The sequence below is a fragment of the Sitophilus oryzae genome, unplaced genomic scaffold, assembly GCF_002938485.1.
Source record: "Sitophilus oryzae breed Bouriz unplaced genomic scaffold, Soryzae_2.0 scaffold_41_pilon_pilon, whole genome shotgun sequence".
NCBI lineage: Eukaryota > Metazoa > Arthropoda > Insecta > Coleoptera > Curculionidae > Sitophilus > Sitophilus oryzae.
In genome coordinates this window covers 6,681,884-6,700,706 of record NW_022146996.1, presented here as the reverse complement: position 1 = coordinate 6,700,706, position 18,823 = coordinate 6,681,884, and the positions used below count along the sequence as shown (strand labels likewise).

The following is an 18,823-nucleotide window of genomic DNA, read 5'->3' as shown; positions in this document are numbered from 1 at the left end:
ATCTCAACAAAACTCACCTTCTCACATAAATCACCTGAACCCCCAGCGGGAAATTTGAATTCCAGTTAGTCATTAGCCCGTCCGCGTCGCTGAATATATCCATGGTTGGCAACAATAAATTTAAAAATCGCGCCCTCGATTACGTATCTAAAAGTTTAATTGATATCAAATATACAATCATACATACCGGCTTAAAATTTATCCGGGCATCAATCATCACCCCCAAAGTATAAGTAACTTAAGTAGGTATGAGTAACTTAATATAACATAAAACAAAATATTTCATATAGACAATTTAAACTTTTTTTTTCTTGTCTCATTAAGTAACTGTCATTAGGTAGTATTGTTAATTTGAATTGAGTATTGATATTTTTTTTTATTGATAATTGAAAAATTGATGGTATTTTAGATTTTTGATTTAGTGGCGAAATACTGAGAATTCTTTCAAGAAATGAAAGATATTGTTAGATATTATTTAAAAGAGAATTGCTTTTAAAAAGCGATTAAATCATTTTTAAAGTAACTTTTAATAGTAAAATACCGCCCTTTCTTTACTGGCCCATTACTCATTTCTTTGCGGGGAAAATTCCAGATTTAGAATGTAAATCTCTCCCCTATCCAGACTCCAGCTACCTGGAGGTAGCCTGGAGTAAAATCGACTTGAAAAAAGTCAAGAGGTTAGGTTCGATTCACTTCTGCTCGACGATGGCTAGGGGTTAATTACGTTTTCCCCGTGGAGGGTAGTGGGCGGCGGGTGTAGGCCGGGACGGAACAAGTAACCGACGCGACGAGTGAAAGGGGTGAAAATTTAAAATTCGATTTGGGGCCGTTGCCACAACGAATTACTTTAGAAACATGAGAAAATGCGCGATAAATTAATAATGCGGAATGGTTTCGGCTGAGGAAATGGCATCGTTTTTCATTTTTCAAGGGCGTATATTTTCTTAAAATATCCGCAGAGGACTTAGGACCGGGAAATAACAAAGGAAACTTATGAAGACGAGGGTTTTAATTTAAATTGTCTGATAATGAAAATATTATTCTGAAAATTATGATATTTTAAAAACTACTCCGTACAGATTATTATATTGTATGCCATTATGTATAGTACAATATGATCGAAATAACGGCGTCAGCAATGACTATGAAATGAAGATCGCTGCTATTCTAAATGTAAAATTGCTTAGTTTCGGAGATACATGGTGTAGAAGTTTCATTTTTATTTGTTTTTTTTCAAATAACTTCTGAAGTAACGTCAATATTTGGATGAAAATGGTGTTTGGGAGTTTTTTGACATGAGACATTCGATTTTGATGTCAATTTGACTCCTATTTGTAGGGGGCACCACTTACATGTGTTTTAACTGTTTTGAAAAGTAATAATTTTTCGTCTGTACCTGTATAAAACTACTGAGTGAAAATATACGCATTTCCGTGATTTTTTACGAAAAAATGTCTCTTGATAAAAATCGCTACGAGCAGCCGTTCTCAAGATATTTAGAATGGAAATAGTCAATACATATCATTATTGACAAAAAAAATGAACATACATATGTTGAGTATACTCTTTTTGTTTCTCAGGTAAGATTTCGACAGACGATGACAGAAAAAAAGCAGATGACTTCCGTACCAATCCATTTATTTCACTAAAAAAAGTTTCTAATATTTTTTAAGTTAACTATGGATGGGTTTACAAATAAATACGTCATGCGTCGTCTCTTGTTGTTTTTAACCAGTTTTATTGGTTTATTTCAAAAATGACAGATCATATTTCAATATTATTGGTTTGACGCAACGATGACGGACGGTTAACGGCGACAAACGGACGCTTATGCGTATGAACTCGACTTAAATTTTTGAGAGTTGTCAACTCTTGCCAAATTACAGGTTATAATTTTGTGTCAAATTATGTCAAATAGAAATGATAAATATTTTGCATTTTGGACTGTGTTGTTACTTGTGTTTCGTGTTTTTCAAAAATTAAGTGGAGGAAAACTCGAGGGAAAATTAAGTGTTGACCCAGACCATAGCTTACAGTTAATATTCGGTGCACAGAGACCGCCTTAGACACAGTTTGTCAGAGACTATGGCCATAGAGTTATATTAGCCACAAATAAAGTTGTATACCATCTCGTACATGGTACCAAAAACTGTAACTGAGTATCTGTAAAATAACATCACACGATAGGTAAATAATACATTTTAGTACTGCAGAAAAAAATTAGATTAAAGTTTACCAAGATTAGATTTTTTCAGTTTCATACAGTTTTTTTTTGAAGTAATCACTTGTCGAATGAGCGAGTTCTAAACCAAATGAACAAGGACCGAGAACTCCTCGACATAATAAAAAAGAGGAAAGCAGCCTATTTGGGCCATATCATGAGACATAGCAAGTATGAATTCCTTCAGCTCATCATCGAGGGTAAAATTGAGGGAAAGCGCGGACCCGGACGACGGCAATGCTTCTGGCTGAAGAACATCAGAGATTGGACAGGCCTGGACTCACATACTTTGCTGAGAAGAGCGAAAAATAGAGAGGAATTTGCCATGGTTGTTGCCGATCTTCACTGAATGGAGATGGCACTTTAAGAAGAAGAAGAATCACTTGTCACTCAAAATTTAAATATATTAATTATGCGTTCCAATAATTGTACCAACTTATTTCTTTGTAAAATGAAATAAACTACTTTGAAATTAAAATGACAGACACATCTATCACTGTCAAGGATTTTGTCGTTGGACAGACTATAGATAGTTATTTGACCGAAATGATAAATTTGGGAACTTTTTATTTTTTAAATTAATCATAAATTTTTCTTCGAAAAAAGAGTTTCTGTTCAAGTTTCGGCACAAAAACATTTCAAATTTATGATTTCAGTCTAATAACTATTTAGTCAACATGTTTAATTTATGTCAATGATGACAGGTATTAATAATTTCGATTCCAAATATTTCGAGGAACAATTACCTACTTGTAGCGAATTTTACCAAGAGACCTTTTTTACGTAAAAAACGTCATAAATGTAATTTTTTACTCAGTAGTTTTATATAGGTACGGACAAAAAGTTATTACTCTTCAAACCAGTTAAAAATATACAGGGTGTCTCAGAAATAAGTGCAAGTATTTCAAGGGGTGGTAGATCTCGATAAAAGAAACATATTTTCTCTTTATCGTTTTTCAAATAAGTCCAAAATAACCGAGTTATTTTACTTTGAAAATTTCCTAAAATTTTTTTTTTCCTAAAATTTTGAGAACCAGTGCATCTTTCCTGCATTTTCTTTCTTTTAAATTTGGTCTACTACCTATGTTGCCATATTATCAAGAAATTATGTTTTTAACTAAAAACTAAAAAAAGATTCCAACATTTTTTTCAAAAAATTCTGAATTTTCATTTCTTTTTTCGCGAAAAAAACCTCATAGGCGTGTTTCTAGTGTTGAACTATGCTCCCAGTTAAAATACTTGCACTTATTTCTGGGACACACTGTATAGGTGACGCCTTCTACAAGTAGGAGTCATATTGACATCAAAATCGTATTTCTCATGTCAAAAAACTCCTAGACACCATTTTTCATCCAAATATTGACGTTACTTCAGAAATTATTTGGAAAAAATCTAAATAAAAATGAAACTTCTACACCCTGTATTTTAGAAACTAAGAATTTTAGGACATAAATTTATACGAACTTTTTTACTTATCTTTAACTGTAGAATATGCTGTCGAAGTTCCCGGAATATAGTTCGGACCACCCTGTATACAGGTTGACAACGATGGAAAATAATAAAAGTATATTATCCATAATTCCACTCATATGTAGGTTAGGCCTAACTATAGAAATTGTTTTCTCGGTGTAGAAAATTTAAATAATTCACTTGGTCCCGTCCTTGTCGGTAATCATCCTGACAGGAAGGTAGAATAAACGTTTTTATTCGATAATAATTTTAACTTTAATGACTCGGAAAATTGGTGTCTGCCAGTAAAAATAGAGAATCCACGATTATTGGAAAGTCAAGTAAAATTTCAATTACAGTAATGGGAGGGTTCTGTCATTTTATCGCCGTGTGGCGTAGGTGTTAACGTTCACACACAATGGGTGAGGCGAAGACCCGATATTTTATAGGGTATTTTCAATGAGGTTGATAATAAGGACGACCAGTTAAAAGGTGTATTAGTTCGATTATTACAAAGCAGTAACAGTGTTTTTAGTACTCATTTTGTTTTCAGAAAGTGTTATTTTGACATAGTTGGTAGAGAAGGTGCACTTTCTGCGTGTTTGCAGTAAATATATTTTAACATTTTTATAATCTTCAGGAAACCCATCGATTTGTATGATGCGAGATAATCTTTTTTTTTTGCAATATGACCTCAATTTTATAGTCATTTATGTAGCAAAGGACAATAATTGCCCGAGATTATTAACACCTAATTATTACATTAACACTAATTCCCGTGGTACATTTCTACTAAATTTAGTACATTTTGTCTCATTTTAAAACGACACAAATGTTTCACTTATTAATAACTGGATGTGCAAAATTTACGTCAAGAAGTAACCTTTGGTTAGTAAGACCTTGAAGAACCTTGCATAGGAAGATACCTATCATCTGATTCGCAGCATGCCACGAAGATTTACAGGTTGTCAAAGCTTACTTACATGTCGCAGGCGTACCTATAGAGTAATTCGGCTTTTTGTAAAAATACTAGGCATATTATAAAACGCTGGCTTTTTACACAAAATAAGGAATTTTTACAAAAAGCCTATATTTTCAGTCACTTTGCAAAAAGCCTAATCAGAATTAGACATATTAAATAATGATATCTAATATTTTCTGTGCACTTCTGCAAAAAGGCTGTCTGTTTTCAGTCATTTTACAAAATGCCAAATGGAGAAACGAGGCCAGCCAGATTAAAAAATAATCAAAGTTTAGTCAGCTATGAGCATAAGCATATTGAATATTTTACGCTATAATAAAAATACCCCATATTTTCCTATACAAAAACAATAATTATTTAGGTCAGCATTTTATTATGTTTAGACGAAAACAACTTGAATTCTATTTCTTAAATTTTAATTATAAATAACATGATTTTAAAAATATAATAAACAGGGTGATTCCTGTAAGTCGGTCATGCTTTCGGGGAATGATAGAGGACGTCGAAATATTAATTTTGATATAGCACACTATGGGCACAAATTAACTATAACAGATGCGAAAGAACACTGAATTCCGCGTTTCGGTTTCTGTGACCTTCAGAAAGAGTTCATAGACAATCCGCACCAATGTATAGTTTGCGTTATTATTTGTTTGGGTTAAAATAATCTGCACCAATATCGAGGCATATAATCTCACAGTAATTTAATAGATTGCTCGTCATATATCAGTTCGTAGGAAATTAGGGAAAAAAGATATTTATAGTATAAAAACATTAATTTATTTAACAAAATTTAATTAAAGATGTGACAAAATAGTTACTTTTCTATTGGTTCTATCGGACTTTTTTTGACTATATAAATCTTTATTTGTAAACTTTAATGCATAAAATATTTTCAATCTAATAAATAATTTAATGATGTAAATAAGAGGAAATTTCTCACATGGGTGGTCAAATTCTATAGTTTTCCTTATATTAAACAGCCTCTGAGAAATGTTTTCTTCAGTGCAAAACTCATCAAAATTTAATGTAAATAATTTTTCCAGCCTGTAAATAAAATGAACAAATTTTTCATTTGGCGATTTTAAACTCCCATAAGTGCTACTTTCATGATTAAAGGCTTTTAAATAGGTAAATAATTTCGAGTTATCCAGAGATTCGGATTCTTTTGCAAATTTTAGACAAATATCACATTGATGTATTTGAAGACCCTTTTTAATGATGTAGCCACAGACATAATTGAAGGCATTTTGAGTTGTTATACTTTCATGCCTATAATCATAATCTGGTAAAGTTATTGCTTGATGTTTTTTTAATGGTGCCACATTTTTTAATAAAATTCTGGACTTTTTGACGGACTTTAATTGTGTTAATAAAATACCCAAGTCATCGAAACAATTCATAAAGGAAGAATGCAAAAAAGTTTGACAAAATAGTTTCCTAAATGCCCTTTGGAATTCTATAGGTGTTGGATTTACAGAATTACCTTGTTGTTGTCTAACGCTGCCAAAATAATTTTCTAAGCAATCTTGGTTAATTCTTCTTGTTTTTAAATATGTAAATCCAATAGAAGAAAGTCGATGCCAGAGAATTTGAATGGACTTTATTGTGATCATCCAGCACGTACGAAACTTGCATTTTAAAGTTATATCTATATTATTGTTATTAAACATTTTTAAGTTTGCTAAAAATAAACCCATTTCATTTAAATATTCATTTTGAAAATCGAAGCCTTTAAAGACAGTTTTGTATGGATTAGGGTGATAAAAATCCACTGCATTTAGTAAATCAAACAGTTTATCAAATTTGCAACTACCTCAAGAGTGGCTTGTGCTTCAGCAGGAAGTACACCCAGAGTCATATGCGTCTGTAACCCAATGGCTACCATTCTGCTAATTACTTGCGTAGCAAGCTTAACTTTCATTTTTTGAAAGTTGTTTGGATAGATATGAGCATCCGTGAGCTTGGGTGCACATCTATATTGTTGCTTTTTATCATGATTATTAAAAGTTTCTATAAACTTCCAAGATGTCTTTTTATTGTCGAAACAGAATACATTTTGCATAAGATTATTTTTTGTGGCCTTAATAAGATGAGGAGTGTCAAAAAAATATGTGAGCTTATAATCACCAACATTAAATTCTGGATTGTCAGTAGTGACATTTAACAATTTTGAAATTTGTATAAAATTTGACCCCATATCAGTTACAATACCTTGAACATAGAAATAACAGTTCAAAAGTTCAACAAATATCCTACACGCGTTTTTAAAAAGAAACATATAACCACGCACTATGTCATTCCAGCAAGCGAATACGACACAGCATAGGTTTCCGGACTAAACGACTGGTGTATTTACACCACTCAATAGGCGTGTCGGGTTTGCCGAGCGGTTTCCGATGCAGTCGCTTTCTTTCGCATCTGTAATAGGTAATTTGTGCCATGGGTCGGAAATGCCTCATACGCCAGATACAGGGTGTTATAGTTTATGAAAATTTTATCGTTATAAAATGTTATTATAAGAGTCTACCTAAGAAAGACACTTTAAATGTAAAAGAAGAGGTTTTAGTTTCAACCAGTGGCGTAGATGTGATAGGCATTAGGTATTTTTTTCACAAAAAAATAGTAGCCACTGATAAAAATAAAAATTTTAGAGTTTTTTTTAGGCTGTACTTAAACTGCCGTTAAACGGTAGCTTACTAAAATGCCGTTAATAGGTATGACGTCGTTGATGTGACGCACTTGACGGCTTTATGAAATATAGGAATTTTATAAGGACTAACCAACGCTATCCACCCCACCAAATAACCAACTTAACCAACGCAACGAACCTCGACACTGATAAAAATAAAAAAAACATATATAAATTAGTAAAAATCAACCAACCCCACCAAATAACCAACTAACCAATGAATTAACACCCTCCAAATAACCCGCCAAATAACTAAACCAATCCAAACAAAAATAGTGAAACCAATGCAATCAGATCACGCTATAAGCAAAAAAACATATAAAAAAGTCTTGGTTGGCGTGAGATTTGAACCACGGACCATTCGCTTACGAAGCGATAGCCTCAGCCACTGACCCACAGGTGTCCTTGCAAAATGCTTAAGGCCAGGTATTACTTTCCGCCGACATGAACGACGTAATTTATTCTATTTCTATTAACGGCATTTTAGTAGGCTACCGTTTAATGGCTGTTTAAGTACATCGTTTTTTTTATTTACTCGGTTTATTTCCAAGCAAAAATGTCTCTTGAGACTCTCCTATCTAACACCATGTTGTCACAATTTAAAAATAAATATATTTTTTAATGAGAATCTTAAATACAGCGAATTATTATAGAGGGCAGAAACACATGTGCATCGTCAGCTCCCTTCATCACTTAAAGGTGCGTATTCATTATCCGAACGAACGAACGAACGAACGAATGAAAGTGCGGTATATTTAGACGGGGACCGAACGCATGCGGCCGTTCGTTCGTTCGTTCGCTCGACCATCCGTTTCGAGTCGGTACATCAAAGGCGTTCGCCAACAAATGCCTCCGGTCTTCTCGTGCGGTTCTATCGTACGGTCCCCGTCCATACCACTAGCGAACATTCGTTCGTTCGTTCGTTCGTTCGTTCGTTCGTTCGTTCGGATAATGAATACGCACCTTTATGTCAATTTAAATAGGCCAAGATTTAGCTCCTTAAATACATTTTTAAAAAATCATAAATTTAAACTAGAAATGTTTTATTGTTAATAATAAAATTGTTAGTTTTAAGGTAGTTATAATAATTCGCATATTTAAGGTCCGCATTAAAAAAAAAATATTTATTTTTAAATTGTGGCAAAATGGTGTTTGATAGGAAAAAGTTGCAAGAGACATTTTTTCTTGGCAATAAACCAAGTAAATAAAAAAACTAAGGTGCCCGGTGGCGTAGAGCTACAACAGGCTCTCGTCTACCAATCTCAAGGTAGTGGGTTCGAATCCCACTCCCGGCATTGCATCAGCCGACTATTTTTATTAAAAACAAAAATAGTTCGGGTACCTAGGTCGACTCAGCCTTAAATTAGTACTTGGGATTCACAATCCTGAGGTAATAATAGGCGGTTGAAGCGTAGTGCTAGCGTCCACATTACCTTCCTTGTATACCGAACGGCTCTAGTATGGCAAGCTGTACCTTGCTACTCCCAAGGCGTTAAACGCTATATACGGGAGCTATTATTATATTAATAAAAAAACTAAGAAATTTTTATTTTTCTCAGTGGCGTACTATTATTTTTTGAAAAAAAATACCTGATGCGTATCACATCTACGCCACTGGTTGAAACTAAAACCTCTTCTTTTTATATTTAAAGTGTCTTTGTTAGGTAGACTCTTATAATAAAATTTTATAACGATACCTTTAACTGTTAAAAAACTATTAAAGAATATCTTTAATTTTTCAAAAACTTAACACAAAAACACTTTTCAAAATTAAACACCCTGTATCTTGCGTAAGAGGCATTTCCGACCCATAGTGTGCTATATCAAAATTAATATTTCGACGTCCTTCATCATTCCCTGAAAGCATGACCAACTTACAGGAATCACCTTGTTTATTAAAACCTTAATATTCATATCTCATTTAATTATTATACTCTGTAATTCGATTCTGTGTATACAGGGCTGCTTCTTTGTGGATCTTTGCTATCTTTTAGAATAAAACGAATTCAGATCTTTATAATAATCATCTTCAACCAAACTCTATTTAACAGAATTATCACTTTTTGTGCCATTATTTCCAAATTTTGAAACAGAAGTTCAAGAAATGTTTGTTCAAGAAATATTTAGCTTAGTTATACCCTTTATACCAATCCCGCGTAAAATGTTTTGTGCAATCTGACTAGTCTTCATTAGCGACTGAAAACGCGACTGAAAAGCGCGACTGAAAACAGATAGGATCTTGGTAAAATATCATTCTTTTGTTAAAAACGCCGGCCTTTTATAATATGCCTAGACTTTTTGCAAAATGCCGAATTGTTCCATTTTGATACGCCTGCGACATATATATTATATAATTTCTCATCGATTATTATACATATTCATATTTATACCAATTACTTCCACAAATATGAATAAAATATATATCACATTTACTCGGTGTTGCAGTTTCTATGTCACACAGCAGTATATTTATTTGTTTCGGTATCAATAATTCATAACTCTCAAAGAATTTCAAAGTAACTAAAGTCAGTTTTCGACTTTTAAAATTCAATTTAACCATACCACATTTGTTTATTTACAACTTATGTCTTAGGAATTTTTGTTTTGTTTACATTTTTAAGTTTCATCTTACGTGTTTGTGAAAAAGCTGTGCTTGAAAGTTTTAGGAATCTTTTTATGCGTAAGACAAAAATTTGTGCTAAAAAAGTAGATTAAAAATACAGATAGAAAAAGGTTAAAATAATCCTTAAATAATAAACAGAATCTTATTACCTTACCTGAGTACAAGACTAATTTTCTTTGAAGATAAATACTAATTTTTCCATCTAAAAAGAACTACATAAATTACATTATGCTCTGTAATGTGCAGTTTAGAGTTATTCAGGCATAGCCTGACGAGTCTGCGGAACCACGTCAGAAGCAGGTTTCCACGTAGGCCCTTTAGGGCAACACATCCCAGTCTACTTTTTGTGCCTTTTCTCGTTCATTTACTGCTACAGACGTCTGCTAAATCTCGCTAATAGCTACCCTCCAGCTATGAACTATATATCTAAAATTGAAATTCGTCATAAACTAAAACTAGATATTATGTTTACTATTATTTAGTAAAGTGTAATTTATTATCAAATCTTTTTGGAGATGTGAGTATTTGATTATTTTGAATTATAAAGTATGCACCCGGATCGTCTTTTCAAGAGGATTTTTTATTGTTAACTTTTTGAGAAAAATGCATTCTTTATAAAATTGTTAATCCCGTTTATACTTTTCCAAATTTCCATTCTAGAGAAATTTCCAATTCTAGAGACCAAATTTCCAATTCTAGAGAAGTATAAATATAAAAATATGGTTAACTTTTTTTAACTACTAAAAATGAAAACGCGTTTCTATGGTAATATAATATATTTTTCATGTTTTTATAGATGGTTATCATTGGTTTTATTATGATTTTTCTATTAACGTCATAGTTTTTGCGGTTTAACAAGAAGCTCAAAATTTATTTAGTTCAATGCTACGAAAAGGGTGATACTAGTTATTGGAATGGGGGATACTTTAACAAGAGCAGGAAATATGACGTTAATCAAAATTAATAAGAACCATCTATCAAAGAATGAAAACGAAACGATATTACTATAGAAATGCGTTCTGATTTTTAGGACTTAATGTTCTGAATGTTTCATGACATGAACAATTAGATTTCGATGTTAATATAACCTATACAGGGTGCTACAAATTCGAGGTACGAGCATTGGTAACTCGGTAACCATAATAGATACGAACATGGTTAAACTGGGGCAAAGTTGCCGCTTTGGGATGTTCACCAAGATGCCATCAAAAAAGTTTTGAAAATTTCAAGAATGCTGAGTTTTTTGGAAAAAACGGACATTTTTGAAAATCAATTTTATTTTTTCCTGTCGATATTTTTTAGAAAATCAAAAAATTCATAGCCACTTTATTAGGGCTATCTGATAGTATTTTTAGATTTTCAAATCAGCTGATAATTTGTGAGATACAGAGGCCAACTTAATTTTTTTAAATACGGACCTGCATTTTTTATTTCAGATTTTGAAAGAACTCGCTCTCCTAAGTACTATGATATGCCACACTTAATTTTTTTTGTTTTGGAAATTTGGACACAATTTATTTAAACTGATTTCAAGTCCGGCTCTGTTTTTTTTTAATATTTAATAAGCTTTCAAACTTAACAATGACGTGAGGTAAAACATGGAATACGGAAAATCAAATGCAATAAAGTAATAAAAAATAACATAAATAAAATGTAATATAATCAATCAAATTATTTACCCGGAAGATGGATTGGAAATTATAGGGCAGTATAATGGCGAGCGAGGTACCTGGACCGTCTGATGACGTCAAGTAATTCGACAGGTCCAAATTTTACAAAAAAGTGAAATCAACACATCTCGGCAGTTACAATAAAGAGTACAAAATGCATTCGAAAGTATAAGAAGATCTATTCAAAAGCTATAAATAAAATTGAACGAAAAATAAATTTGTGCAATAGGGAGAGTGGGAACCCTTTCGAACATGTAGACTATGTTAAGCATTAGAAACTAGTTTGTAGAAGTTAATTTATTCATAATAACTACGATTAATATTATGCAAATTATTAGATCGTACACTGAGAATTTCAAATTCACAATAAGAAAAGTTAAAAATAATATCTTTAAATTGCTGATCTGGATATTATTTATTTGATGAATCTTTCAATTGGCTCAATTTTCCCTTTTCAATAATAATAAATAAATAATAAATAATGTTTATTCAAACTGATCCAATTACAAAGTATATACAAGACATATACATAACTTACGAATACAAAATATATAGTGAATAAACATAATATCCTCTTAAGGTAGAACCTTGTCTGAGGAGTTTTATTTCTACAACAATAACTACAATATTTTATACTAAATTCTTAACTATATCTAAATGTATCAAATTAATATATTTCATTGTCCAACACTTAAGCACGCTAAAAAACAAGTTATTCCACAGCGGTCTTATCTCCTATATCTAGTATTTTATAGGAATAATTTAACGAACATTTTATAAGCACTACTACTCCATCATTTTTATTTAGATTCCTTCATTATATATAATGTTGTATCCCGGTATCCTATATAAATCAATTTCCAAATTTTAAAACTTTCAGTAAGTACTATACAATCAAATTCAAAATCTATTCCACGTAAAAGAACAAGAAGCTCATCAAAATTGTGATCTATGCTACGAATATTATTATGAAAAAGTTTAAATGATGATAATTCAATGTCAAATTTACATATATTAATGTCATCCACCACATCTGCCTCAATCAACCTTGTTTCAAAGTCCCTAATATATGAATTCATTGTTATCTTATATGTTAAGCTTTTAAATATTTAACTTGCAATCTGACCCATATCGGAAACACCTAATTTTTCAAAAGAGAATAAAAGATAAAATATATATTTTTTTGTTTTACAATATACTCCAAATACCTTTAATAAAGAAACAAATAATCTATATTGGTTTATAAACGTCCATGTATTTACTATATATTTAAATATTAATAGTCTATTTATTTTTAGCCCAACACCAAATTAAATTTAAACATATAGTATATTTTAATTATTTAAAAGTCCCAAAAGTGCAGAGTCAAGTCGCGATATATGCTTATATCTCCAATTAGACTAAAATTACAAGGAAATTGTAGCCGCGCACAAACGAGCGCCATCAATGTATATAAATAATTCACTAACGTTTTGTTTAAAAAAAAATGTCTCTTTACACTTGACGACATCTTCATTTCTATACCGGCTTCGAGTAACTTCTTGTTGCTGGTCTTCCCTTATTAGTTGAAGGTAGGGATGCGGTTATAAGGCCAGCCGAACCCCTGCGAGTTTGCGTAGTCGATGTCCCGGATTAATGGTAAATTCAATAGTACTGGTCGGCTTAGCTTTTGGATCCGGATAGTGAGTTTCTTGCTTGTGACGCTCTATAGGTTGTACAGGTTGTTCGTTGACGGGTGTCCCCGGAGCACTTAGGGATGGTCTAGATGGAATATCGGTAAAGACTTCGCAATCAGATTCGTTACCTTTATTTCCTCTCTCCACCAATTGTTCGTAATTATAAGTTTCGCTGCCAATTACAAGAGTATCCCTTTTAATGTACGCCCTTAAACCCTTTTCCTTTGCCTCTTTTAAATTTTGTTTGAGTACCTTGTTCACCACTCTCTCTTTCTTGGAAAGATCGTGGTTAATAAAAATGTTCTTTCCCTTCAGCTTATAGGCGCTTCGAAGAATCAATGCCTTTTTTAAATATGAATTGAGTTCTATACGTAGCGGTTTCGTTGAGTCGTTTCCTAAGTAGTATAAATTGTTTATATCGCTTATATTTATATCTACTTCTAACAGATTTCTTAGTTGCTCGGTTACCCAAGTAGCTAATTCAAAGTCCTTTAGGTTTCTGTGGTCCCGTAGCCCAAATATTATCAAATTGTTCTTCCTAGCTAATTTTTCTAGTGCTTGTACCCTGTATTCTATATCGTTTAATTTACTTTGTATTACAGTAATACTCTCCTTTAGAACTTCCGTTTGAATTGACAAATCCTCTCTCACCGTTTTAATGTCTTCTTTTAATTCTTTTTTGCTGTTCTGTATTAAAGATTTGATTTCTTGAAATTGTTTGAATATGAGCGTATCTACCATTCTTACGGTGTATATTATATATTATAATATCTGTTACTCAAATAAAAAATATTGCAATTGGCAACGACGTCCGCTGTACTTGTCCAAAACTAGGTCAAATAATTATTGTTAATCGATTTATGTGATGGTTCAAAGTCCAAAGTTATTGACCACGGCGGGGCGTTTTCTAACAAATTTGCCTTTTTAAAGATGATTAGCCGTTCTAATTATGGCACTTCTTTATTTAAAGACTAAAGACTTACTTTGTCAACTACTTGTAACACTGTATTTAATTTATTCTAGCAGGAACCACAAAAAACTCAAAAATTTCTCCGCGATTACAACATTAATACTTATTCACTGCGCGCCAGCGTTGCCACCTCCATGTTAATTGCGCTTGCGTTGCCACTCCAATGTTAATTAGCACTGATCAATATTGTTGCGATGAATATAATCAGATTAAATAATTTAAAAAACAGAGTCGGACTTGATTTTTTAAAATAATAATTAAATAGTTTTGTTGCTGTTAAGGCTTAACAGCGTTAAGGTACCCAAACAAAAAAAAGTATAAAGTGTGCATATCATTGTACTCGGGAGACTGAGTTCTTTCAAAATCTGAAATAAAAAATGCAGGTGAGTGTTTAAAAAAAATAAGTTGGCCTCTCTATCTCACAAATTATCAGCTAATTTGAAAATCCAAAATACTATCAGATAGCCCTAATAAAGTGGCTATGAGAACGTGCAATTGTTTTTTTGATTTTCTAAAAGTAACGACAGGAAAAATAAAATTAGTTTTCAAAAAATCCGTCTTTTCTAAAAAACTTAGCAATCCTTGAAATTTTTAAAACTTTTTGATGGCATCAGCCCAAGGCGCAACTTTGCCCCAATTTAACCATCTTCGTATCTATTACGGTTACCGAGATACCAATGCTCGTACTCGAATTTGGAGCACCCTGTATACAGGGTTGTCCGAATTCTATTCCGGAGACTTAGGCAGCTTCTTCCGCAGATAAAAATAAGTAAAAAAGTTCGTATAAATGTATGTTCTAAAATGCTTCGTTTCGGAGATATAGGATGTAGAAGTTTTATTTTTATTTTTATTTCTTCCAAATAATTTATGAAGTAACGTCAATATTAGGATGAAAATCGGTGTCTGGGAGATTTTTGATAGGATAAATTTGATTTTAATGTCAATATGACTCCTATTTGAAGGGGGCACCACCTACATGTGGTTTAACTGTTTTGAAGTATAATAACTTTTCGTCCATACCTCTATAAAACCACTGAGTGAAAAAATATACATTACCGTGATTTTCTGGGTAAAAAATGTCTCTTGGTAAAAATCGGTACGAGCAACCGGTCTCAAGATATTTAGAATGTAAATAGTCAATAGATGTCATTATTGACAAAAAATAAACTTGCTGAGTAGATAGTTATTGACTGAAATGATAAATTTAGGAATTTTTAATTTTTTTTAATTAATCATAAATTTTTCATCGAAAAAATGATGATAAAATAGTCTCTGTTAAACTTTTGCCACAAACATTTCAAATTTAGGATTTCAGTCTAATAACTATTTAGTCAAACATGTTTAATTTATGTCAATGATGACAGGTATTGATAATTTCTATTCCAACTATCTTGAGAACCATTACTCGTAGCCATTTTTACCAGGAGAGTTTTTTTATGTAAAAAAACGTCTTAAATATATTTTTTTTACTCATTAATTTTATACAGTTATGGACGAAAAGCTATTACTCTTCAAAATAGTTAAAAAATATGTAGGTGGCGCCATCTATAAAAGTAGGAGTTATATTGAGATCAAAATTAAATCTCTCATGTCAAAAAACTCCCCGTCACCAATTTTCATCTAAGTATTGACGTTACTTCAGAAATGATTTTAACGGGATACCCCTGTTATTTGATTTGCCTTGTTATGAGTTTTTTTATATAAACAAGGTAAACAATGCATCATTTAACTTTTTAACATAGATGGCCGGTTTTAAAATAGGTAATCAAAACAATCAAATAATCTATTCGACGTCAAATTTTGGTTATAGACTATTCCACGCTAGTTTCTGTTATTCGGTTGAAAATAAGATAGACAACAGATAGACAATAATATAAGAGAAAAATAATAATTACCTAAAATAATAAATTATTTTTGGATATGATAATAATTCTATGTACACAATAAAATACTTATATAATTTAAATTGACATGAAAATCTAGACAAAAATATAGACGTATAGGCATTCAGCACAAACGGTATTTCTGGACCGATAAATCTAAGTCGTTCCCTGTTTACCCTGAAAAATCAATGGATTTTAATATACTTGGCCTGATGCTCTGCAAACACAGTATTATTGCGTCTAATGGAGATAGGAATTTCTCGAGCCCGAGGGTCGAAAAAGGCAGATAGAGAGACTCAGACCAATTGTATATTCTTTCGGATATTAATACAAACACACTGAGATTTTCCTTTTTTTTTCTTTTTTTTTTCTCTGACGAGATGTTTTTAGCATATGAGTTTTTTTATTGTTGAGAATCGGGACTTTTTCTGTAATATAGACGGTTATGGCACAAATCTAGGAAAGATGTTGTTTTTTAAATAAAAAAGTAAAATAGTTTTTAAATAAACAGTAACATAAACATATAAATATCTTTTATTACTTCGAGGTAAAATTCTTATTTCATATTAAGAGTTGTTTTACATTTTTTTTATATTTTATATGACAAAAGAGCAAATATTTTACATTTTCGGAAATATGGTAGAAAAACTGAAATTTCTGTTTTTTTAATCTACAAATACATTGTCAAAGAAACTTTTTTAGCTTCGTTATTTGGTGACGTAAAAATCACTTAAGGTATTTTGTTTTTCTGACACCATAATCAACTTATTTTTTTTTAAATACGGACCTTATTACTTTTTTTCGAAGCTTCCAAATGTAATGATGTAGCACATGTTAAGCCCGTAAATGATTTGGAGAAGTTGTTTTAGACGGTCGGAAACTGGTTCACAATTCACAGGACCACAGGGTTGAAAGGTTCAGATAACGAACGGTAGTTTTCTGAGTTCCCTTGCGTAAAAAAAGGAATAACCTTGACAGGTGCAATGTCAAATACCGAGAATAAATGTTGCACATGAAAATAAAACCCTATATAAACAAAAAATGTATAAAGAAAACGTAATTAGAAAAATAAAAAAGGCTTACCTTTGCTCAGAGGGTTTTCTCATACAGATTGGCTTTAGCCAACAAGTTCTGATCGCTCGATCAGACTTTTGCGCCGCCAATATGGCGCGGAAGGTTTTTTTTTACGATCGGTGTGTGGGACTCAATCTCTCCTTAAGCTAACAGGACCAGATAATACTCACTAAACACCACCCAGTGACTCCTACCTCGTCTACCTGGGTCCGCTCTGGACGCATCTCCCCAGGTAGACGCCAGACTGTTTCTTTTCGTTCAATTAGTTTATTTTGGGCCAGTTTTGAGATGACTTCAAAGTTTTCCCTTCTTTCTGTAACTAATTTTAAGAAGACGTCTGGCGGAGTTGTTTCGCCACAAATTGCCATGCGCGCCTCGCATCTTTTCTGTTCCCATCTTGGACAGGCAAACATTGTTTGTTCTGGAGTATCATTGGGTTCAGCACAGTATTGGCATGCCGCGACTTCCCTCATTCCAATTTTATACAGATAACTCCTAATATTCCTCTCACCACTCAATATAGTGATAAGGTAGAAGTTTACCTCTCCATGTTTTATTTTAATCCACATATTTATATTTGGAATTAGCTTATATCTTCCTTTTTCTTTCTTTTTTCCGATACTTTCCATTCTGCCTGCTATTGCTGCACTGAGCGCTTTTTTCTCCATCTCTCTGCTTGCCCTGGTTTGTACTTCACCCTTAACAAAGGGCAGTCCTGTTTCTCTTGAGAAGATGCAGGGGCACCATTGCAAGGGAGGTAGGTAAAAGAGTCAAGTATGTTTTTTACCGACTAGAAACAAAGTGTCCTGATTGCAAGTGGGGTTCGATAGAATTCAAGTTCTCGCGCAGATTAAAATTAAACCAAATGGGCTAAATGGTCTAAATGCTAAATAATACTCACAATGCCATCTCGGTGTGATAAATTGAACATGAATTTAAATAACTTTCTGTAGATACTAAAAAATGAAATGCTACACCTTCGAGTACACCTTCTTATGATGGGGATGAAGTTTCAAAAATCGCTTTTGAATACTCACTTTCAGGGCAACGGCCCAGATACGTCGAAACACCGGTTCCCATTATAACACCGAAGTTAAGCGACGTAAGGCGATACTAGTGGATCGACGGGTGACCGGTTCGAAACTCTGTATCGTGCTGTTGTCCAATAAAGGCAAAAGTGTAAAATCTATTGACACACACTGCTCATTCACGCCGGCTCGAGGCCGGATGAGATCGAATATCTCGTGTGTAAGAGTCGATTTAGACACTTGCCAAGTCGGTAGGCCATTGACCATGATATGGCCGAGGACCGCGGTTCGGATTCCGCGTAAACAAAGTAGGTCCCGCCCAGATTAGCCCTGGCAGCAAAAATGAGACGTTAACTTCAAATCTTTACTTTACTTTACTCACTTTCATTAATTAAATTACCTTTGTGCAAAATTTTATTCTTCTAAGACACATTTTCTAATAAAATATAATGTTTTACCTCTTTAAGGAACGAATTTTTGAGACATCACCGTGTTCTTAAAACATCTTTATAATTAATCAACTTGGTGCAAAGATAATTACTCGTTTTAAGTTTT

General features: G+C 32.6%; 1 protein-coding gene across 2 annotated transcripts in view; it reads left to right on the top strand.

Annotated features, from left to right (window-relative positions):
* Nucleotides 1-18,823, top strand: part of LOC115885786 (netrin-1) — a 507,197-nt gene that overhangs the window by 329,412 nt on the left and 158,962 nt on the right. The window lies entirely within an intron of this gene.